Source organism: Ornithodoros turicata, chromosome 2 (genome assembly GCF_037126465.1).
Source record: "Ornithodoros turicata isolate Travis chromosome 2, ASM3712646v1, whole genome shotgun sequence".
Classification (NCBI taxonomy): Eukaryota; Metazoa; Arthropoda; class Arachnida; order Ixodida; family Argasidae; genus Ornithodoros; species Ornithodoros turicata.
Window position 1 is genome coordinate 134,922,591 of NC_088202.1, and position 24,711 is coordinate 134,947,301.

Sequence of the window (24,711 nt, forward strand, 5' to 3'; positions counted from 1 at the left end):
ACCTAAATGAAATGTTTGTTTTGTCGCCTGAATAGTGTCTCTTACTAAGCTGGGCAGCTACAAAACAACAAAAACTTTATTTTATGATTGATGGTTATGATTGGGAGTTTCACGTGGCTGCCATTTCTTCATTCTGGAACGATGGACGTAAAAGACTGCATGTTACTTCCGTCCTAACGATATCACTAAAGCTTCTTCTGAGCCTTCATGCATCATAAAAGAACTACAATAATTATAAAGAATAAAGCAACACGCCATAACAAGCGTCTTTCGTCTGTAGATCTCTGTTATTAAGTGCCCGTGCTCCGAGGCTCTTAATTTAAGTGGGCATTTGGCACATCTGTTCGATGAATAGAAACTCAATACTACTAGCCACGTTGACTTAACCTGTGAGTTATATGCCACTCGACACCGGAAGCCCTTAGTATCTCCTTCTCCGACGCCTTGCATATTCCGAGGCACGTCCTCGCATCATCCTGCATGACAATTACCCCCATGCAAACTGAGGCACGACCTTGGCACAGCTGCTTGCCATGCAACACGACCGTTATAATCCCCCCATTCGCGAAATGTCGCGGAACGAGAGTTCTTTCCTGCCTTCTGTAATCCCAACCCGAAATAGCCCTACTTGCCGCATTGAAATGATGCCGCCAGATGCCGGTTGTGGCGTGCCTGGTACGCACGCCGTTAGGTCCTCCGTGATCTCTCGCGGGTCATCGTGGAAACTGGACGCTATCAGAATCTACGTGAAGGGGCGTCACCTAGCGGGGGCACTTGCGAGACAGTCCTAACCCGAAAACATACTATTCCGTACGAAGTCGTTCAAAAGGAAGTATCCGGTCTTGGGTGCACGTTCGGGCACCACGCCCCCTTCACCGACTCTTTCGCGTGAAGGCTGCCGGCAGGATTTTTCGGAAGGGAAGTAATGGCGTTGCAACAGGTGCGAGATAATGGGGAAACTTTTTTTAATCGTGTTAATTGTAACAACAGTGTTGTAATGGTGGCTCCTCGTGTAATTTCTTCTGCGCGCGGCGTTCGTGATATTTTATGGTGCAAGCGATTATTATTGGGGCCGCGGAGTCTTAAGTGCGCGAGTTTTGGAAATGTGGATTCTTGTCTCACTGCATGTCATATTTTTCCCGTCGCTCCTGGCGTGCGTGATTGTTTTTATCAAGTAATTTGCCTGTCATGACTACCAGTAGTGGTTTCCAATTATGAATCGCAATGCATGTTCGCAGCCTACACTGAAATATTGGTAATGAGATTAAATAGCCTGGGCATGACTTCCTCATATTCAAGACACATTGAATACATTTAGTTCTCATTTCTTCTTTATCTCTTTTTCTTTCTTTCCTTCATTATGTTATGGATAGGTGATAAGTGCTATTCAGTTTCGCTGTCTAAAGGATGTGGAGCAGCCGGCGTCTATCATTAGATGGAGCCAATTCTCCATGTTTGTTTTTGCACTCATTTACTCACTCATGCACTAATCGTGATGCCAGGCTACTGGAGTAAGGCTGTAAAACGTACAGATCTGAAGGTCGAAGTGTTAAAACTTCAAGTAAATGAGAAAGAACGAAGCACCAATAAAGCATGTAATAACGAGATTTCGTACAGACTCTGCACGGAAACTTGTTACTAAATGTTTGAGTGATGTTTTTTTCTTCTTCTTTGTTTATTTCAGATATTTGTTCTATGTAAGTTTAGAGGAGCCCGTTTCTGTAAAACCTGTACGATTTCTTGCATTTTAACAATAGCCCATCGGTGAGGCACTTGTCCTAATTTATCCTCTTCTATACTTCGCTCTATTTTACCATGGCAGAATCTTCCCCATAGCAACAGAGAACGCAATGCGACTCGACTCGTGAACTATAATTTTGTCATTACTCCTGCGGTAACAAATGCGACACTCCACCCATGTCTTCGTCACGGTTACCTGCGTGCATCGGCGATGCCATAGCTTCACCATTGCTAAAACTCGATTCAGTTTCGATATCAAGCCACCATCAGAACGCAACCCTGAAAAGTATACTGGATACCTCTCCAAGGGTGCGTTTTTTTTATTCTACCCGGGTAATCCCCGGGTTACGCACCACGTGTCCTGAGTGAGATGTCACGTGACCTGAGGGAAGGTACCTCCCTTTAGAAATCTTCGTCCATTACGAGTTACGCTCGTCTCATCGAACATGGCGGCAGAGGCAGACGACGTTTTTGACGAGGACATGATTGTAGAAGTTGCGGCACTTGTGCTGCTTGACGCATTTGACGAAGGGGAAGATGATGACGAAGGAAGAAAAAGGCATGCATCCAACTAACAGCAGTCGTGCTAAAGCCACCGAAATATGCTCGGAATCCGAAAGTTAAAAGACGCGGGACTCTCACTTGACGTCGCGTGACGTCATAACCCTCTGCTACCTACCTGCTGAGCTGGGTCAGTGAGAATAGGTACCCAGCGTAACCCTCGAGCGACGAGAGTTGAATTTTCGCCGGTAGGTTATGACGTCACTTCCGTCACTCTGGATTTTTCGCCCAGTAAGGGTTTTACCCCCGAGTTACCCGGGTAGAATAAAAAAAAAAACGCAACCCAACTGAGAAGCCCGATCCTGATGCGCGTTTGCTTTCAATATTGATCTCCAGGATGTCACCTTTCTCTTTTTCTCGACGCACGATGGCTCGAAAGCGGATTTAAAACGGTCCCTACGTCGGGGATTAATGCGAAGCTTCTATTTATCTTGCGGGAGCCGAAAATAAGAGTCTTAAGAGACGTTTAGGGCCAGGTGCAGGTGAGGTGGGGATTCGGAGCGCTTAGCAGATACCCGATAGACGTCCCGGTTATTTATGAATTATGAGCCGCAAGCACAAAAGCCACTGTCTTCACTACAGGGCTATCAAGTAGTTGTAAGATGATTATCCGCCATCAAATAGACCGTTCTTTTTTTTTTTTTTTTTGTAGTGTCCATATTTACTACTCCACAAGCGAAACTGTTTTCCCATAGTGAAGTCGTGACAGTAAGAATTAGGCCATATTCTTTGACATCGGTTATCTTGAGATATAGGTTCATATGTGCGTGCGTAATCTCATCATTCGCTGAATGGTGATGGTGGTGGTGACGAAAACCGGCTTGCCGTTGTGATGCCGTAATGGTGATAGCAATTCGTGGTTTACTGCTCGAAAGACGTACGATCAGTGTGATCGGTTTCTGGACTAACTTTGTCCACCTGATGGTTTGTTAACGTGTGCCGAAATCTCCGTATTTCGTGTCCCTCGCGGAAGATGGTGTGTCTATCCAACACGTATCCCACCAGGTTGCTGGCATCCTCGGCCGGGTTCGAACTCATCGTTGGGTGCAACGGGCGACCATTAACTGAATGTACCCTTAATTAAACCATCGGTGTCCATGTGTATTGGATCAGTTCGTGACGCGGCGCACGATAAAGTATAAATGCGAGTCTACGGATTTCCGTGTTTCTAAAACACGACAGAAAAGCGCTACTTATACCCCTGCCACACGGGCAGCTTTCAATGATTCTTGAATTCAATGATCATTGAACACGCGTGTGGCGCCACCAAGCGTGTAACATGTCAACTTCGCAAAAAGCATTGGATACGACGCCCCCTGAAAAGGTCGACACGTTACACCGTAGGTGGCGCCACACGCATCTTCAATGACGATTGGTTTCAATCGCCATTGAAGAGTGCACGTGTGGCAATGGTATTATGTTCCTCCGCGGTATCTACAAATTACATCTGGAGACTGCCCTGACCAGAAGGGCGAGTTCAGCTAGAAACACTTCGCCCAAAATGTGGATGCACCCTTCCCGACTCGCCCTTGATTTTATCGCATTGTGCACAGCCTCCTTCCATACATATTCATCGAAGCATCGCGTCGATCTATTACGGTACGTTATAGCCCTGTGTATAACCTTTCACGACCTAACGCGCTCGGGTGAACTTGATGTTTGCGGAAAGAGCAAGTGAGCACCTTCTCCGTCCTCCGTTTTAATCCTCCGAAACTTGAGCGGTTCTCACTGATCGGGATCAGCCGTGCTTATTTCCCACCCGTTAATAAGGTTCTTGGGTTGTCTGTTCGTCGGTGAGGATTTGAGAAGAAAATTCCGCCGCTCTTTCCCCCATGTCGCGTCATGGTTCGCTTCCCGTGGCCGAATCGGGCAGAAGGCCTTCCTTGACCTTGTGTGTACTCTGATGCGCGAAGCAGGGCTGCACGCAAGTAAGAGGAAAGTCCTTTCGGCCGTGGATTTTGAAGTTATGGATTTATTCTGACCTGGGTGATGACGAAAAGGTAGATAGCGGAAAAATATTTTGAGTTTGAGTTCGTCAGGTGACGAATTCAATATTTTCCGTTTATTTTCTATAATCAAACTCAAACTCAAACGACAAATATTTGGTGCGTTGCTGAAAGGTCTCCGATTTTGCTGGCAGAGTAGAGCTAGTTTTCACCGTTATTTTAACGAGTTTTAACGGTACTTATATTACGAATTTTTGTCTAAGATCTGTTATTCACATGCTTCTTCGAACTTTTTTTGGTTTCGATAACTATGAGCATGGCAGCTAAACACTGTTAGGATATGCTCTATATGGATGCTAAAAGCCGACCTCTACAATCATATTTCGAAGGCGTGGCCATGTTACCACTGCAAACTTTCCGCAGTCTTGATGGAGATCATTGAGATACATTTTTTGACAGCTTCATTAAGTTCGGTGTGGTGGCGAAGGTTTTCTTGTAATTTTACCAGGGTGTGATTTTAGTGTAATAATGCATTAACAAGTTGCAAAATAAGCGTCAAATTACAATTGTTATATTATGTGTACATGACGTACATCAACGACATTTGTGAGGATACAAAGCATTTATTGAACATAAAGACGGCTTACGTCTGCATTTCACTACCAAGTATGCGCTAATGAAGTTGTCGTTTTCTTATCTGAGTAAGTGTGACATATTGGTATGAAAACTGCATTTCACGCAGTAGACCGTCTCACCAAATCGTGCTGCACTCACTGAACACGAAAGTGCCGAGCGATGCTTATTACTGGAAGCTTCAAAACAAGATTCACCTTGTGAACCGAACAGAGGTGAGGAAAGAAAGATCTATTGTGAAACTACCACGGCCTTCGCAAGCAAGGTGTGGCCTCTCGCGTAAGGGTATACTTAAATCCTCAACTGAGGGTGATACTCTTATTCTGGACCTGGGCCATTCCATCCTGGCAAAGCGAAACCTCGTGGTATCACGTAATAATGCCGCACCCTGTCACGAATTTGAACGTTTTTGAGCCGTTGCCGATGCACCCTAACTTGAGGGCTGTTACGCCTATAGTGCAACAGTGCTTTCTAACCATTTAACGCACCTCGATCCCGGCCATGCATGCCAGTCACTCGGATAACCCGACGGAACGGTTCAAAGCGGTTATTCTGTCGGAAATCATTCAACGGCCTTTGTGTTCTGCGCGGCGCTGAAGTTTTAGAACTGCGTCGAGCTTGTGGAGAGTAGGCGGATTGCTGCGCGTACTACGCGGTGATTTTGTTACCGCATCGGCGCTGCAGGATTGACAGGTGAAACGCTTGTTTGTGTTGAGTATGGCAGGTGTAAGTTTCAGCGGCGGAATGTGTGTTGATAACTGCAGGGTAATAAACGTACGGCTGTTGGCCGTCAGATTTGAGGTTGTCGCAAGAACTCGTAGCGATACTTGATATTGTATTGCTGGGTTGTATCCATAACCGCGTTTGACTTGTTTGATTGCATAAACTGTTCGCGCCGCGCCTATATAGCGATGACTATTGGCACACGCAACACCAGCATTTGCTGTGCTGAAACCCGGCACAGAAAGAACCGAGAGAGAAAAACACGTAAAACAAGTAACCTATATTTCCTAGCTACATCGTTTTTATTCGTCAATAAAACCGGTAATTGCTACGTGGTCCTGAATTAATAAATCTTATCGATAAAAGTAGCTACTTATACTTCAAATTGCCCCATTCATCATTATTAATTTATATATGTTGTTGTTGCTTTGGGTCACAATTCAGGTGGCGAATTTCCTCATTCATTGTCATGGTGTATTTGTTGTCGTTGTTTGTTTTAGTCGCAGTTGTCTCGCGACGTGAAGCCCCGAATTATTATTAATTAAAATTGTTTTAATTTCGTTAAACAAGAAACCAAAGCCGACCTTCGCATTTTTTTTCCGAAGCAAAACAAACGTTATAAGAAAACGGAGTTTGATACCCACAAACAACTGCCGGTTTATTTATTGACAGTGCTTCGTTTATGCCGCATAACATTTTGGGGTACTTCCAATGCAGACCTCATAAATTTCACGCGCAATCAGGCATGATCTCATGAAAAATGAAACACTGACTCAGGCTTGTTGCCTCGCAAATTCGCCACAGTCTGATATGCAGATTTCTCCAGTAGGCGTACAATCAATCGTTGGTTGGATGGCTAGTAAAAAAATGAAGAAAAATATGGAGGTGTTGGCCCACAGCTCTACGTTAGGTCTGCTATTCCAGTACGCTTGTGGAAGCGAGGTCTGGCTACCAAACAGCCTAAAAGGAATCTAATCGTTGAGATCGTGGATTTATAGTAACGTGCCATGGCATTCCAGATTATAAAAATGCTTGTTTCATTGGACAATATTTATTCATTCAATTAATTCACGGCCCCTTCAGCCCTTAGTTCACGTTCGCATGTTCACTACTGCGAAAATAAATCACGGCTCACGGCTCTGTCACAGCAAACAACCGCCCCAAATCCCCACCACGATTTCAAATATTTCATTTTCCGCTTATCTCCGACTACCTGGTACGAAGCACATTAAAACGGAAATTAAAAAAAAAATATTAAATTATTTGGCGTCGAATAAATGTCGTCGCACAGATGGTGAGGCCCCGCGAATTCCACCCCTCCTCACTCAGCTTTGTCACCGCGTGCCAACTAAGGAAGAATGCCGCTTTCTATACAGCGTCCATTTCTGTCTCTTGACGGGAACGAAAAATCGCCGCCAAGCAAAAAGATGCGCATTGCGGAGCACATCCGTTTTGGTAGCGATCCTCAAGGCTGAGCAGTGAGGGATCAGGGACATCTTAACCCTGATTCGATCGCAGATCCCCCACTATTTGCTTTATTATTGCTTTCAAGCAGCGTGGCGGCGTGCCAGCTTGCTCGCTAGCGTTCCACTTCGAGATTCCCGTCCTGTCAAACTGGTTCTTGCTGGCCGTCGACATAACGGTTCTTCCCTGCGTTAGGCGCCTTCTCTGCATAGCCTACTTGCCTACTTGATACCAGGAACAAACCGCCTGATGGAACGCGGCGGCGTAAAAAAGACGTCAGGTGTCGTAGGGTCGGATATTTGACGCAAGGATGCCATCTCAACGGCTTATCCGGGATCACAGGTGGATTAATCGGGAAATGATCGAAGAGCTGTTTCGGCGTCTCGTTCCCCAATATACCTCGCGGCTCAACTATAGGAAGGACGACACTGCATAGTGCGAGCATCGTTAACACCTGTAATTTATTCCATGACAGATTGCAGAGTTCTGAAAGCTCTGGATATGCAATGTTGTGAAAGTTCTGATACTTATTAATTTTTTTTGTCATGAAAATGTAGATTGGTATGGAAGTCAAGCACTTTCGCCGTGGTGTTATGTTCACGGCCAGAATCGTTTAGCAACGCAATGGTGCCGCCACCAATTCTTTCAGTCAAAGCTGCATATGATGACGAAATGGTTGGTCACCTGTACTGTTTACGGTACTTCTGCACGCCGTTTTTGACACGTTTCAACTTACCGTTCGTTGTCGCTGACGGCAGCAATTGAATAATGGTCGCAGAGAACCATCTTTTTCTCTGCGTCCATTAGGTAATTTCTGCCGTCAACAATACAAAAGAAAATGTCATTTTTCTAGAAGTATAATTGCATATAGTTCGCGATCTAGCGTACTGTCTTTAGTGTGGAATGTCCCATCCTCTAGGTAGCAATACAAGTAGCGTGACAACTGTGTGCATGTGTAGGGATTGCCCTATGACAGTGCAGATATATAATTTCGTCCCGGACTTATCCATGTGGAGTTCACAACGCGTCGATAAATTTTTCCGGGAACTATTTTTGACAGGACTTCCACTTCCAATACATTAAGTATTGTGACTTGTGACTTCTATATACGTTAGGACTACGAGACATTGCGTATTTACGTTGTGCCTCGAGATTGTTACCGACGGCTGTGACACTATGTTGTGCTTCTTGTGATGGCTCTCCGTCTTCTTTCATAGACGGCACTCTTCCTCCTACCGCCGTTCATTTTCTTTTCCTAGGGTTGATGTACTCGGCTAGCCAATCCGACTTAGTCGGGACCCACCTGCCCCTTCTTTTTTCTCCCCGTCCGTCGTCGTCATCATCATCATCATCACATATAGCACGTATTTTTGAGGCGCATTATGTCTTGTTTCATCCTTTAGTCTTCAATAGAATATTTTGGGAGGCGATGTGGTTAAGCATTGTGTCTCGTCCCATCTTCCAATCGTCAGTAAAAGACAGGCTGTCGGTGAAAGGGGACTTCATAGGGTAGTTATGTTGCTTAATGAGAACACACACGTTGTCGCTGAACGCTTCGATCGCGTGCAACTATTTTTTTTTGTATTTTCGCGCGAGAAGCATACGAGAAACGCGGGCGCAATGACAAGAAAACAACGAATTTGTCTCCGCGTTAGACTATGTAGAACTGCGGCGACGTATTACACACTTTTAGGGTCGCGCGACGACTTTAGGAAGTGTTATAGGAGCAGTGTAATAAACAACACTGCCCGCGCCATGTATTCATGTACAGGTACCCTGAAACTGATTTTATTAGGACAGCCTAACTAGTAGCGATTACCTGATAATCGTTATACATCGAAGTCTGGAGAGAGCAAGCAAATAACGAACATAATCGAATCCGCTCCAACCGTCAGAAACAGAAAACTCACGCCTTCCATATATGAGTGTTTACCTGCATACTAACCTAGAAGGGGGGATCATCTTATTGGATGCTTCGAGTGTGGGCGCATTCGAACCTGCTTTTCGTGTACGCATGCATGATGTATCATGTAGGTCGTAAATGCTTTGGCATCGAACTGATTGGAGCAATCGTAGCGGGCTGCGCACGGGTGTTGTCTTGAAGGTCAGCGTTGTGGTCTCTATTACGCACGCAAGCAGCTAGATGATCCGAGTAGGTAGGGCAGAATAAGGGGGCACTATGTTGCCGCTAGTAATGTTGGAGATATACGCTGACGGGGCATGCATAAGTGAACACAGGAAACAAGTTGCTGTCCTCGAGACGGGAACCCTGGCGAGCAAAGTGCGAAGTATCATTACGAGCGCGCTTGGGGGAAAGGGCCTTGTTACGTATACCATCACCGAAGTAATCAGGTGGGGAGGGCATTGTGGGTGCCAAGACTAAGCAATTCCCCGGTTTCTGCGTCCTCACAGTAAAGTATAAGGTTAATCTGAATTCTTGTGGGTGTAAGTGTTGCAGTCGTGAAATTGCGTGCGTTTGTTTAGCAACATTAGACGCTAGCGGTTAGCACGAGTGGAGTTCAAATGGATGAACCGGCAGTGATAATTGGAAAGCGCACATACGGGTTAAACAGTAAAGGGTACTTTCTAATTCTACTCCAATTTGCGTCCTTCTGCGGGATTCTATAGAATATTTCTATAGAATTTCTATAGAATTCTACAGAATATTTTCTATAGAATTCTGCGCAAATTGGAGTAGAAGAAGAAAGTACGCTTTACTGTTTAACCCGTATGTGCGCTTTCCAATCATCACTGCCGTTTCATCCATTTGAACTCCACCCGTGTTAACCGCTAGTGTCTAATGTCGCTAAACTATTATTCTCATATTAGTCCATATGATTCGTTAGAATAAAATTGTTAACATTTCCGCGTACTTGTACGCAATTTCAGTGTTTATGACGTGTATTTCAATCATTCCTTTTTGGAGCACTTCTTGTGATCATGAAACAGTAAGCTGCGCATTATTCGATAGGCTTGCCGAATAAAACAAGATACTAGCCTGTCATAGCACGCTTAAAACAGAGTTTCACCTCATAATACACTCCTAGCCACCCATCATCCCGAATGACATCGTTTTCTCTCCTGGTTTGTTGAACACGGGAGGCGTACGTCTTTTTGAGACACTTTTACTGTTACGTTAATTGTCCCAGAAAGCCGTACTCGCCCGTTTAATAGTTAAACAATGAAAGACAGCAGGGCCAGCAAGTGTCAGCCAAGCAAATGGACACGAACTCTGTCCCTCTCTCATGATGATGATGATGATGATGGTAGGAGAAAAAATATGGAGATGTTCTGTCCCTCTCTAGTTGTCTCTTACGTTATAGAGGGTCTCAATGTTTTTCACGCGTTGTGTGGCAAATACATTCTGTCGTTTACTAGGAAAACAGTGGATTCTTTTCTGAAATTCTTCGGACCAGATTTAAAACCCAACAACGAAACCTGCAACCCTCAGGACGAGAACATCGCGGCCACCAGAAACATATCCCTCACACGTCTCGCTCTATCCTCACTATACCATCCGACTTCCTCGAGCGTCTTCTACGTGGGATCCGCGTCGTTGCTCTCATCCTTCATAAAGCCGCATACCATAGATACAAACAACCTGCTCTTCGTTCCAGAAGGTCGTCTGACCCTTTGCCACGTTCTGGCAAAAGGAAAAGTCGGCCACGAGAGTCTCGCAGCAGGGCTGGAAAAACGACACAAAATCGCTAATCACTTCCACGAGGAAGTTCCTCCACGTTCCTATCCACGCGGGCAACTTCCTGCGCCCGCACGGCAGCGACTTCATCATTTAAAGGCAGTTACCTCAAATAGCGTATCGTGGAAGCAAGCATTACATGGATGGATGCATGGCCAGACGTCAAAATAGGTCACATGTACAGGGCGGCGATGTTTGTCTTCACATTCCACTTAACGTCGTCAGCCGAGTTAGAATGTTGGTATTCTTGAGAGATCGAGGGTGTGATTAATGTGTACTCCCTGGTTTGGGGCTGCACTCCGCTTACGCGAGTGTTTGTTTAGCACTTTATTCCGCGTCTTTCTTTCTCTGTGGTGGTGATGTAGTTTTATCATGAGGTTGAGCTCATGTTATCCGGATATTTTCGAAGTTTTGGTGGTGGTATCGTTCACCTCAATGTGTGAGAGAGGGTCGATCACCTGTAACATGAGAGAGGACACGCTTCTACTTCGTTTATTTCTGCGTTTCTTATGTCAAGTTAATGGTGTGACAGAAGCTTATCTTTCCAATGCCGTGAATGTGAATGAAGTGTGACAATTTCTTATTCTTGCTGACCACTTTTCATATCGCCTTAGCTCCTGCCTTTCTGTTATCGGGAATCTCCTAGTGTGCAATTCTGTACGACCTGTGGTGTGTGTGTATTATTGTCATCACACCATTCCGTTGTCTAATTGGGCCTCTTGGAGAGGTAAATGGTCACTTCCTCGCCTCCTTCCACGGATTTCAGCTTATATCTAGATTATATAATTTAGCTGTAAACTAAATTAGGTCTGGACAACAACAGTAGGAAATGTAAGGAACTAATAATGAGTAAAAACTCTTACAATACAAACCTTTAAACACGTTCTGTGGGGAAGTAAGCAACAACTCTGGTTCTGAAGGCGGGGCCTCTGCCGCAATGTCGACATACCTCCTGCCACTCCGGCACTAGTTTTGGTAGTTAATCAAAGTTACGATATGGCTCGTGTATGGCTAACTTTTCCCTCTTTCAACAATAAACATAACCTTCTCCCGATTAGTTATACACTTTTTGTTACTTTCTCACAGTACAGTTTGAATACAAATATAAAATAACTTTCTGCCCTATGTATGCCTTTCAGATTTAACCTGGTGTAATACACATATAGCTATTCGCTAGAGTAAGCCTCCTTTTATTTTGACGTGTAATACAATCAGTTTCTCAAGCATTCACTGGATCTGAAGCCGAAATAGCTACACCGATGTTCTTCTTCTTTTCCTTCTTTTTTTTACATTTCAAACTCGAAGACTGGGAGGTAGCGGGTTCGAATCCTACCACCGGCTGTGCTGTATTAGGTTTTCCCTAGGTTTTCCGAAGACTTTCCAGGCAAACGTCGGCACAGTTCCCATGAAGTCTGCCCAGGACGCATACTAACCTCCCTGTCACCCACTCCTTCCTGCTGTCCTCTCTCCATCTGTCCACATCAGGAACGTCGCTCATAGCCGCAGTTGCTTCGCGGCGCTAACAGAGAATAAAAAAATGAAACTGTGATCCAAGTCTGACTGGATTACATAAAGGATCAGAAAACATCGACCCCTGCACGATGCCTTTTGTTTTAACTTCGATGTCTTCCAGGTCATTGTTTCCCGTTACCTGGCTGCCCTGCCTTTGAAACAATGCATAATCGATTCGCAACGGGCCGCAATCGGCCACCTGAGCCTCGTTTTGTTACGCTCTGTCGGCATCTTTTCTGTGTCACGGGTGAAGCTATTTTTCCGCCAACGAAGAAGGTTAGATAAGCGGTCCGCCTCCGCAACAGCAGCAGAGTTATGTAGATTATATTGCATGGTCAGCTGGATATGTGCTCGACAAGCGTGTAGCGGTCCAGTTTTCGCCCATCAGTGTGAGACGCTCCGCGGTGCTCTGATGGCCAACGCGTATAATTTTACAAAATCTATTTTTGGAAGCTGCGCGGTTCTGCGTTCGACTAGTATTCGTCTCGTTTTCGAGTGGGATTTGTGTTACAGATAAGGATGGGGCGTTTGCCGAATTTTGATGGGACCAATCTGATCGAGTCTGGCACTGAGGATATGTGCTCATTGTATAGAAATATTCTGTTTCTACTTTGGCTCGATTCAATTCGTTCACTTCGTTCGTTCGTCGTTCGTTAGACTTCACTTTATTCGCAATACGTTAAAGTAATACGGAAGGTGGCAAAAAAGCAACAGAAATGCCGCTTGACGAGGGTATTCGCCCTCTTAAGAACCCTGTTCAAATGCAGCAATAAAGATTTGAACTTGCCGCCCGAACACTGGGGTGTCGCTTTTTTTTTCCTTAGAGTGATGATACCCTATAGCAGCAACCAAGAGCGGACACAGATACTGATATACTATTGATAGCACAGCCGGTCACCCGTTTCGTATTCGACCAGCCGTATTCGACCCTAGCCGTACCACCACCACCACACGATAACTACAGGACATAACACAGCACGTATTCAATGTTAAATATATATAAAAAAAGGAAGACACTGATGCGTCAGCTAGCGAACAAGGCTCTCAACGAACTTCTCGGAAGCTTTTCGATATTAATATTTCTTGAATATACTCATTCGAGAGTGTTGCGATATTACGACGCAGTGACCGCCTTTCGTAGTTGGTGCGAGAACGGGAAACTTTTTTCATCCCACACATTCAAATTTCGGGCAGAAAATCTCATTTCAACCTCAAGGGTCATTCCCGAAACAGGATTCAAATGAACGAATTATTCAAATGAATGAAATCGGTGCACGGTGGTTTCAGCATTTCTGCAACCGCGAACCCTGAATAATAATAAATATCAAACCATCTAGATCAAACTACTTATCAAGAAGAGGAATGAAAAGAAAATATTGCTGGATACCATGTTCTTCTTCCCGCGGGCAAAAGCCATGAGGTCATATGGAGGAAAAGGATTTTTAAATATAACAAGAAGCAAGTATTTACCTGAATTCGATCCTACGGATTCTCTTTTGGATGTTCGAGTACTATCACCTGCAACTTCCCTCACAATTATGTCAGAATGCCGCGTTCCTTCTTTGACTTTGCGTTCGTGAAAGATATCAACCCGAAAAAAAAAAAGAAAAGATGAAAAACGACAACTTTGTTTGATGATGATGATTGGGGAGTTTCATCGGCAGAGGTGGTACCCTACCCCATTGCTGATGGTGATAAGATAAGATAAATGCAATAATGAATCACCTCACAGTAAGGACAGAAGTCCGACGGTGTCTAAAAAGGTCAGAAAAGAGCTTTGAGGGCAGAGCGTTGCTGGGCTGGATTCGGCCGTAAAAGAGATGAAGGAAGGATTGTTTGTATTGAAGGAATTGAAGGAAGCTTGTTTTTAGATTTTTTTAAAATTTACGTACAGTACAAATAGCACCCAACCTTTCCACTCCTCTTGCACTCAGCACTTTGACACCTGTCAATATACTGAAAGGAATGATAATACATACCGCACAATACAGACAGCAAGATGTATTGAAGCAGACAGACAAGTTTGAACTTTGAAAACGCTCCTCTTAGGCAGAACACGTAACCATGGGATAGCTGCGTTGTGGTCGTGTATACGGTAGTGTCCTGAAATGTGGCGCGTTGTGATCGTGCACGGTAATGTCCTGAAATGCAGCCTGAACCTTAAATGTAGCTTGTTAACGCTGCCTGAAAGTGTTCCGACTTTCGCGAACGCTAAAATTGCAAACAAGGAATGAAATATTTATGAGTTTTAGTGTACCGTGCAGTGTCGCCTTTGCGTACGTAAGGAATAGCGTGATGGTTCTGCGCAAATCTCTCTTTATCTCTTACGTACGCAAAGGCAATAGCGCACGATATCCTAAAATTCACAATTGTCCTGCGGCTACCCGCTGCGTTTTCGCATTTATTTGTTGTTCATGTCCATTTCATTTGTATCCTGTTGGTTCCAATTTACATTGTGCTGCCACAAGCAAATGTGTCAGAGAGCTTTTTGTCAGTCAGTTTCTTTATCTTATCAGAAATATTTATCAGTCAATATCTCTGTAATATGTATTGCCATTTTAGCTAACAACTGCGGACCAGTTTAAATGCGAATTCGCTGCGCACTTGTACGCTAAAAGTTACTGATTCTAAAAATACCACGCTTCAGCTGAAATGACTGATTGAAGGTTCATCGAACCACGCGGAACTCTTTCTAACATCCATCACTTCTCAACAGTCTCGACCGGGTACGCAGGTAACACAATACCACACACACGCACAGTATTCCCTCCAATCAGCTTGTGCGTTGAAAGTGGAATTTTTCTCTATTTTTATGGTAGTAAAAAAAAAATAAAGACTGCTTCCTGTGTGGCTTTCATTTTGGCAGCCTGCTATAAGCATGCACCTCCGCTTGCCCGAGGCCCGCCGTTGTGAAACGAGTCAGACCAGCTTCTGCAGTAAATAGGCCGGCGAAGGATAACAGGGGAGAGAATTACGAGAAGATGAACAAGACAAAGCCTCTGAAACGCGTGAAATCCGGGGGGATGGTGTGGGATGTATTGCGTGCTTTGATTATGAAATGCTTCGCCGCTTGCACGACATGCTGATTAGAGTCGGACTTCCTGTTGGTACAGCGTTGCGATGTGTGAATGACTGAAGATACGTGTGAATGGAGATAATAACACGTGTCAACGCGAGTTGAAGACTTATTAGTCGTCGGCTACGAGTGACCCAGATGGTGGTTGATAGACACATTGTCAAGGTATTGTCACGAAGCGAAATGGGCCGGCGAGTCGTCGAATAAACAGCAACCGGTTTATTAAACTACTTGGTAGCTAAAACACAAGAGTGATAGCTCTCTCAACACAACTGAGTCCAAAGAATGAATGCTCCAGCCTGGAGCGCACAAGCATTTAAGCGTCGCGCCGAACAGTCTAGAAACTGCACGTGCGTTTGCCAGAGAGCAGGTGATGTGTCTGGAGTCTTCTTCTTCAACGTGTGCCGGGATGAGATGTACCGTTTCGTGCCTGCCCTGGAAGTTTCTCGAAGATGATTCGTGGCAATATACTGTGTGCTCGGCACTCGGACACTTGATGGTTGTCAAGCGTACCTCATTTTTCGAGGTATGATTGCCGTTAGCATTGAACCGAAAATGGTGTTCTCCTACATAAGTTCATCTCTGCAATGATGGAAAGCGCAGGAAGGTATGATGCAACGGAAGAGTTTTGAGCTTAGGGTCTCCAGTCCTGGGCGCGGACGAGAGGACTGAACGGTAGCTGTGGATGCCGGCACTACGGTTTTGGGCGTCCCGCTCGTTAGTTGTAGCCAATGTCGTGCTGAAGACTGGGAGGTAGTGGGTTCGAATCCTAGCACCGGCCGTGCCCTCTGAGGCTTTCCCCTGCATTTTCCGAAGACTTTCCAGAGGAATATCGGCACAGGTCTCCCTAAAGTCGGTCCAGGACACGTACTAACCCCTTCTGTCTTCCACTCCTTCCAGCTGTCCTCTCTCCATCTGCCCACATCCGTACGCCGCTCATAGCCACAGTTGCTTCGCAGCGCTAACACGGAATAAAAAACAAACAGAAAAGCAATTCGGTTTTAGCGCAGCTTCGTCGTTGTACAAGGCCACCATGACACAGCTATTACAAATTTCGTTCGCTAACCCAGTCGAACTACTTTCTTTAGCTTTCTTTTCGTCACGTCGACGTCCTTCTGCTTGTTTTCTTTTTCTTCGAAGCTGTGTATAGTGGTCACACAAGCTGCGTGCGCAGTAATGCTTATCTGTCATTAAAACCAGCCTCTGCGAAAAATGCACATGTATCTTTAGAGAGAGTTTGGAGCAACATTTGAAGAGTGCGTTCGGAATACGCTTTTCAAGATATGCGCGCAAGCCGTGATGAGGATGATGACGATAACGATCCCTCCTCACTCTACACATACATAGACAGTTCGCCTCTTCTAATTTCACGTAGTATTCTCTCTCTCTCTCTCTCTTTTCTTTTTTTTTATTTTTTCGCGGAGGCTTACCACGAATCGGTATAGCTGATCTCCTTCGTAGTCCTTGTGGTCCTGGTAGGCCAATGTGGAATTAGAAGATTCGTCCATGCAAAATCATTAGACGGCCTTAAATTGCGAGGGAACTTTTCCCGTAATCATGGTTCATGATCCCTCGATAACATGCTCTTTTTGTCGCCCGTTCCCTGCAGCTCCAACGGTGAAACACTTCCTGTGATCGTCGTCACGTATCCGTTGTTGTTGTTGTTTCCCTGTAGTGTAAAACAGCGCGGTCACCGTAAAACAGTCACTGCAGAACAGTCCACCCTCCTCGCGTTCGGCCGCTTGTTCGGTCCAGTGGGTGCCTCCAACCGAGCGAGACAAAACGTTGTCGCCTTCCCTGCTAGGTTGTTTGCTGTCGACAGGACGCATTTCACAACCTACTTCGCAGAAATATTTGAGTACCGCTCATCCTGATATGCGCATGACGACATATGCATGTCCTTTCCTCTTCGTGAGTTTCAGGACGAAGCGTGAAAAGAAAGCCGTGCTCCTAAAGTTTCATGCGTCCTGCTAGTGTGTGCTTCCTCGTTCATTAATTCTCTTTTTCGTTGAGTCGGTATTGTCCGACTCCTCTAGTCATCACCCTTAGTTCATGCATGAGTTGGACGTAAATGATGACTGTGAAGAACATTACTGCAGGTTAACGACAGCGCGCATTAAGGCAATTGGAAGTTTATTGGTCGTGACCTGTACAACGCGGCAGGGTGATGGTGATGTGATAAAAGAGAAACAAAAAAACAAAAACAAGGACGCATAGGCACAGAAAATACAAATAGGTGAATGAGTTAGAGTGATGGACTACAACATGCTGCATGGCCGTAGAAGATTTCAAAGATGATTGCCTATTTCTTATCGTTTAAAAGCTTTATACGGGCATTGTCTACTTGCATTGGTATTTTTATGGAAGTATTGCAGCTCCATGAAGCCGTGAACAAAATGCGTAATCATCTGACAAATGGTCAAAATAAGTTTATGGACATGAATATGGTGGGAGCGCGAAGAAACTAGAGGCAGACAATCTACCAATCCGATCATAATTCCAGGACTACGTTTTGCTGTCGGAGAACTCAAAGGTACTAAAAGAAGATTTACACTGAGAATGAATAGAACGCGAAGGGACAGAGACAAGACACGGACGGCATTCGCCTCTTGTCTCTGTCCCTTCGCGTTGTAGTTATGTTTAGCGCAAACCAACACGCTCTCCATCCATCTTCTCGCACTAAAAGAGGATGGACGTGAACTTGTGCAACACGTTGGTGTAAAGCCATTTTCCTTTGGTTGGAAACAGACAGCGTTCATCAGAGATGATGTTTTAGTACAGCAATTAACCGCGTGTTCCTATCGAGGTCGCCAAAGTAACCGGGACAGGGTACTTGAAACACGCTTTGCTGTGTCACGAACGTTAAAAAACATAACTGCTAATGGTCACTGTAACTGCAAGTGCCGCAGAATTAACGGTCAGTGGCGGCGGCAAAACCGGAAAATAGGGGATACGGTATGAGTGGTTAATTTCGCAGTCTTAATAATTGGCGAATTCGGATGGAGGCACGTCTGGGGAATATTCCGCGGGACCTTAATTTCGCGGTACGTTGATCCTGCACCACGGAGTTCTTAGGGTGTGTCACTTACTACCCGGGACTTAACTTCGCGAGGACTTAATTTTCGCGAAGTTCACGAATGCGGATTTTTTCGCGATTTCGCGGAAAATTAAGTCCTCGCGAAGTTAAGTCCCGGGTAGTAAGTGACACACCCTAAGAACTCCGTGGTGCAGGATCAACGTACCGCGAAATTAAGGTCCCGCGGAATATACCCCAGACGTGCCTCCATCCGAATTCGCGAACTTAATGCGAGGACTTAATTTTCGCGAAGTTCACGAATGCGGATTTTTCCGCGAAATTAAATTTAATTTCGCGGAAAATTAAGTCCTCGCGAAAATTACCATTTAGTATCAACAAAACGTTATGCAGAGCGGTTCGTCACACAAAAAAATTAAAACTTGACCGGAAGGCGCTGTCATGCTTTCGGATTTCTTGAGGATACATTAGAGCATAATCGTCGATATCGCGCTTGGCTCTCATGAGGACAAATACCCTCTTCAACGAGTCTGTGTGATGTGCTAAGGGCGAGTATGCGTTCAGGGCAGACTTGATTGAAAAAATGTGTCGTCAAGCTCATCCGTGTGGGAAGTTTCTGGTAATACACAGGGAAAGCCGTGGAAGGAATAACCTTTGTGGTGGGATTCGATATCAATATCTTCGAGACTTTAGTATGTCCTTGGATGCTACCAGCAACGTGTGGATGCTGTGTGTACCCGTTCAATTCAAACTTGAATACAGTGAACCTTCGTTAATATGACCCCCGATAATCTGACATACGCGCTTTACGACCATACTCCTGTGGAACAATGCAGTGAAACCTCTGCAAATCCCCCCCGTTATATGACAATTATGCATTATGACCAAAATTTTCGGGAACGACCATGGTCATAATAACGAGGGTTCACTGTATTCATTTCAAGCATTACCAGCGACATGTTCGAGTCGATACAGCATTCTCTGGTTTGCGGTAGTACCAATGTGATGCTGAACACTGTCAGGTAGCGAGTTCAAATCCTACCACATAATGAAAAATAACAGTTCTTCGAGAGTTCTTCATGGCGCCAGAGCCATTCTTTAAACCTTTTCTATTTTCAGGGACGGAAGAGTGTCTAAAGCATCATGATCCCTGCTTACCGACTTTTAGAGGACCTTCTAAAGATTAGAAATATTGACGAAACGATTAACTGTTGTTTTTTTGGACTGTTCAATAGAGCTTGTCCTCTGAGTCCTCTTAGCAATGTAAGCTGTAAATATCATGGGATAATAACGAAAATACGGAATCTAAAATCTGAACTGTAAAAATTCTTGTTCGAACCGTTATTCTTTGTGCGTGTGAGTGTGCCTCTGCTGTGCTGTTCGAGGTTTTCCCTGGATATTCCGAATAACCTTCAGGATGAACGTCGGCACGGTTCCCTGCGAAGTGGCCCCAGGACGCATACTAACCTCTCTGTCTTTCAATCCTGCGTGTTTACCTCTCTCTCTGTCTATTCACGTCTGTGTATGCCGCTCAGATTCACGATGTCGCCATGCCAGCACTGAATACGAAATTTCAAACATCATCCTTCCTTCGCAGCGATATCAAATGTAGAAACCAGGTAGAGACATCTCCATATTTTTTATTGCTCAATCAATAAGTCAATCACCATACACCAGCAGTACTCCAAGAGAAAGAGAGAGAGCAAAAAAAAAAAAAAAACACTACACTACCATACTTCTTCCCTGTTTCTCACATGTGTTCATCACTATACTGTCCTGCCCACCATTAATATCAGCTCTCAGTTGACTTCCGTTCCGAAATCTCTTGATAGCGTGACTCTATAAACGAACCTCCGCTGATCTGGATTGAATAACTTACAGCGAATCCTGCCAAATTTGTTCCGAACGAAAAAGGAAACGAAAACACGATTCTGGGCCGTTCTCAAGAACGTCTACTCCCTGCAAAGCCTTCCTTGGTGTACCCTCCCCACCCACCCCGCTCAACGCTCTGGTTGCCTTGGTTGTAATTCGAGGAAGCCTGCAATTACTTCGTAATTGAAGTGAGGTGGGCGGAAATGAGAAGACACACCCGACCTTCGTGCTAATGTTACGTCTGAAAATGTGCGTGCCTGAGTGTGCACTACATTCGTGCAAGAATGAGGACTAGCGTCCTGCAGTCTATATCTGTGTGCGCTGATGTAACGCTCTGTGGCTCACGCTGAACTGCTATTATGCGGGGCTCGTTATGTGATGACGAACGGGTGTTTATGCGCCTCAGGATATCAGGGTGCCGTTATTCACCCGGTGCTCACCACCGGGAGGAATATTTTGAGGAACATGCGATGTTTTGGTTTGGAACGAAGGTATGCTCTCGCCTCTCGCACGTCTTGTGCGCCAGTTAGGTGTCCGTTCAGGCTTCAGTGTGTCACTGAACCAGCGTTGCTAGGTGACCCAGTGCTGCCAGCGTCTTGCTCAATATGTAGCCCGACTTGCTGCAAATCATCATAGTTACTGAATGCATCACGTTGGAAAATAAAAGAAAGGAACATAGACGGTTCCTTTGAGATTGGAGGTAAATGGGAGATCATTAACTTGGAATTCATGTAGTGTACAATACCGCGACATTCTTGGCTGAATGCCAACTGTTGGACAACATTGAGCTGTTGCTGTCAAAAAAACATCAAGGTGGTTATACTGGTTCCGAGATATTGTTTTAAATTCACCGTCCATGGGGATGAGCGCAGGGTATACCTTCCGCGATTGGAGGGACTTCATCGCTTCCATACACACATGTACGCACATTGATTGATTGATTGATTGAGATATATACTTGTACGCAGAGCTGATTATGATATGGCACTGTTTCCCGCCATCAAGACTTAACTATATCCGATTGCTCTTTAAAACATTCGTGCGATGATTGTGATCAGTTCAAACACGATTACCCAATAGACGATTTTAGAAAGATGCGCGCGCCACCAAGCGTACGGCGCAAAGCAGCATGGGAACTTTGAGGGACACTGCTCAGTCGTCTGTCGGTTATGGTTTACCGCGGCTGACGCTGCTTCTGCGCACTCCGGGAATGTTGTTGTTCTTCTTCTACCTCCGTCTCTGGACGTCTCGTAAAGACCTGTAAGGTCCCATGAGCCCGCGCGTACCACAGGTTGCGCTTGAAAGGTCTTGAATGGCTGGTCTTCCACGATGGTGCCAATACATATATATATATATATGAAAGGTGGCTCTGTGGCACATCTCATAGAGTCAACAAAGGCAACAGTTGGCAATACAAACAACACAAAGTTTATCTTACAGTTAGCAATGCAACGGTTAGGTTTTTGAAACGTGATGTGGGCAAGCTTGTGCTTGTCCCATCCTACTGTTGGCAATACAACGGTTAGGGGAAGTTTGGGAGGATGAGTACACAGCCTTCTGTGGTTTATCTCATAGAGTCAACAATACAAGGTCTCAAAAACGTATAAAGGTACGTGAAAATGTATACAACGGTCGTCGGGGCAGCACCCTTTGCGTTGTTGGTTCTGAGGAAGCTTTTTCCTTAAAAAAAGGTCTATTGCTCTTCCTTGGCAAAACCAATCTTTGCAACAACAAAAAAAAGTTTCAGAGCGTGCGCAGACCGTGCATGCAGTACGCAGGGCCTGACCGTCAGACATCACGGGACACCATTGTTTAAATGACGTAAATATTTAACTTATCAGCATCTCATTCAGATTACGAGCTAAATTGCGAATCTGGATAAATTTCCGCTTACTAGTCCCGTCCTTTATCAGTCCCAGTCAGGACTAATTATAAGCAACCACGCAACTCACAGCAGAACCGAGTAGTACACGTAATTATCAGCCTCTTTCTATGTTAAAAGCATCTACAATTGATCCACACCTTCACACCAAAGGAACCTCATTTCTGTCGCTCCTAAAGCAAAGCATGTCGCATCTATATACACCCAACTATAAACGACATCGGTAATTTCTAAAAGTGAAGTGATCCGTCTGTGTGAAAGCACGTAACTGTCTGTTGCTTTCGGTATAGCTGCGCTTTGAATCTTCGAAGTTAGTGTGACAGCTGTGGCATATATGTATTAATTAGTAAAGATTACGATATAACAAATAAATAAATAAATAAAGATTACGATAACGAAAAAAAATTACGAATTAGTACGGCTTTTCAAACACCCGTGTGACTGCAATGCAAAAAGGAAATCCGGACGCATCAACCTAGATTCTCGTAATAGGCAAAATGTGAAAAACCTGTTATGAAAAATTTGGTTTATATATGAGCACTTCAAATGCTCAGCTTGCGAAATTTTCATGTGGATTTTAAGATTCCACATGGATGGAGTTATACTGTACTGTCCACCTCGGCATAAAAGTGCATCTTGTATAGGGGCTTCAAAGTATAACACAAGTAAATTTGTAAAAATTGTAAATTTGTCTGGGTTTCAACGTGGTTCATTCGTGTTTTTCATCATTTGCGAACTTGAACCTCCTGTTGAATAGAATTCTGTTAAACTGAAGTATTTCTTTCTTTCTTCTTCTCTCTGTGTCGCATATTGTTGTGCGATTCAACAATTTCAACGTAAAATACGAAACAGAAAATCACATCAGCTATCTAGTGGAACTAACAGCGAGAATGGCAAAATAGTTCCGATTGTGAATGTGCGTTTAGTTACGGAGATGTGTAAAAAAAGGTAAGAAATAACAATTACTTCGTTGCTTCGTCCGTCTAAAATTAAGTTTTAACGCGTCATTAAATCTTGAGTAACGTTAAAATTCTACCCTTATGTCTTACAGTAATTGTGCACCGCGGCATTATCCAATCACCACATCGCCACTTATTCGAAGCCACTCGATTTCATCAGAAGAGAACGCACGTTTATCTGCGACATTGATACCGGGAAGAGTGATTGCTCGTGACGATAAAATTATTCACGACGAAATCGTAAGGACGTCGTATGTAAACCAACTTGGCCGTCCCTCCAGGTGCTATCTTTGTCTCAATGCTGGAACTGAATCATTCATGAGGACACTCATTCGAACGGAAGCAAAGCTTTCTTCTAGACCGTCCAAGAACGGACGATGATCGGATCCTCGCGTTCAGATCCACGAGAGGAAGTTGCATCGGGGTCGACTGCGTCGTTGTTCCCTCAGCCTCGGTGAGCGTATACCTGCTCGCTGGAAACGAATGACCCCGAGATTTGAGAGAATATCGACGGCGGACTTAAAGGTCGACGCGGTGTCACAAGTAAGGGCGAATGTTTAACTGCGGAAGTACAATCTACGCGAACGTGGCAGGGAAAGTGGCAGGCAGCCCGTGTAATTACGTGGGAACGCAGGCCGAATCGTGCACGGGTTCTTGGGCAATAGGAACGAGTTGGCTTTGGTATGTGGTTGAGACGGGGGTTCTTCGGAGTGACTCGCCGTAATGTCTTGCCGGTTTGCTTTCGTCCAGGTGTTGCGCGGGGTTTATGTCTTAGTCCTCCTTCCACGTTGTAAGATATTGTGTCCAGCCGTTCAGCGTACGCAATTTTGTTCAAGAAATTCGCTTGTTGTTGTGAATGAGCCTTTTAGAGGTTTTCCTCTCGGGGTTTTCTTTGTAAAGACTCTTCCCGTCCCGGTCGTTTAAATACAGTGCCAATGATGGGGAGGACTCCGCGCAGCAGCAGAACAGAATCTTTCGCAAATATCGGCGGCTCCTGACCTGACTTCTGTTTCAATCCCATATAATTTTCGTAATTTTCGCGAGTGCATTACTTCTTTGCGGATTTAGAAATCGTCATCCTATTCGACAAACTAAAATCTCGCGAAACACTTGGCAACAATGACGCAGAAGTACAGGAAGTGAAGGTTGCAACGAACGACTGTAACGAAGTTCTACTGGGCGCCATTGAGTGATATCTTTTCATTCTTTTTTTCTTTTACAAATCAATCAATCAATCCATCATTGAACATCGATTAAACACTCATTCCAACGTCATTTCATCATACTCATGTGGTGTAAGTTTGAACGTAGGCATAAAGCTCGCGTATGGACGTTTTGCCTTTACCGACCACATGCAGATCGTGTACCACAAAACTCAGGTCCCAGGAAGTGTTCGCCTGCTTGCATACCGTGGTTGCATACCGTGGTTTCGCCTGTTCGCAGCTCCGTGGTAAGGCGTTTGCTTCCGAAACCAACGAACTGTGTCCCCACAGGGAGTTTTTCAGGGATTATTTTGCACATTAGGGGAAGCGGAAGAGGAGACGTGGACAAGGAGAAGAGATCAGCTGTGATTAGAGGAGGGTATAGTACGGTATGGCCATAACCTCCTATA

At 44.8% G+C, this 24,711-nt stretch overlaps 1 protein-coding gene across 2 annotated transcripts in view; it reads left to right on the top strand.

Annotated features, from left to right (window-relative positions):
- LOC135386171 (mucin-2-like) overlaps positions 1-24,711 on the top strand; it is a 141,663-nt gene that overhangs the window by 4,399 nt on the left and 112,553 nt on the right. The window lies entirely within an intron of this gene.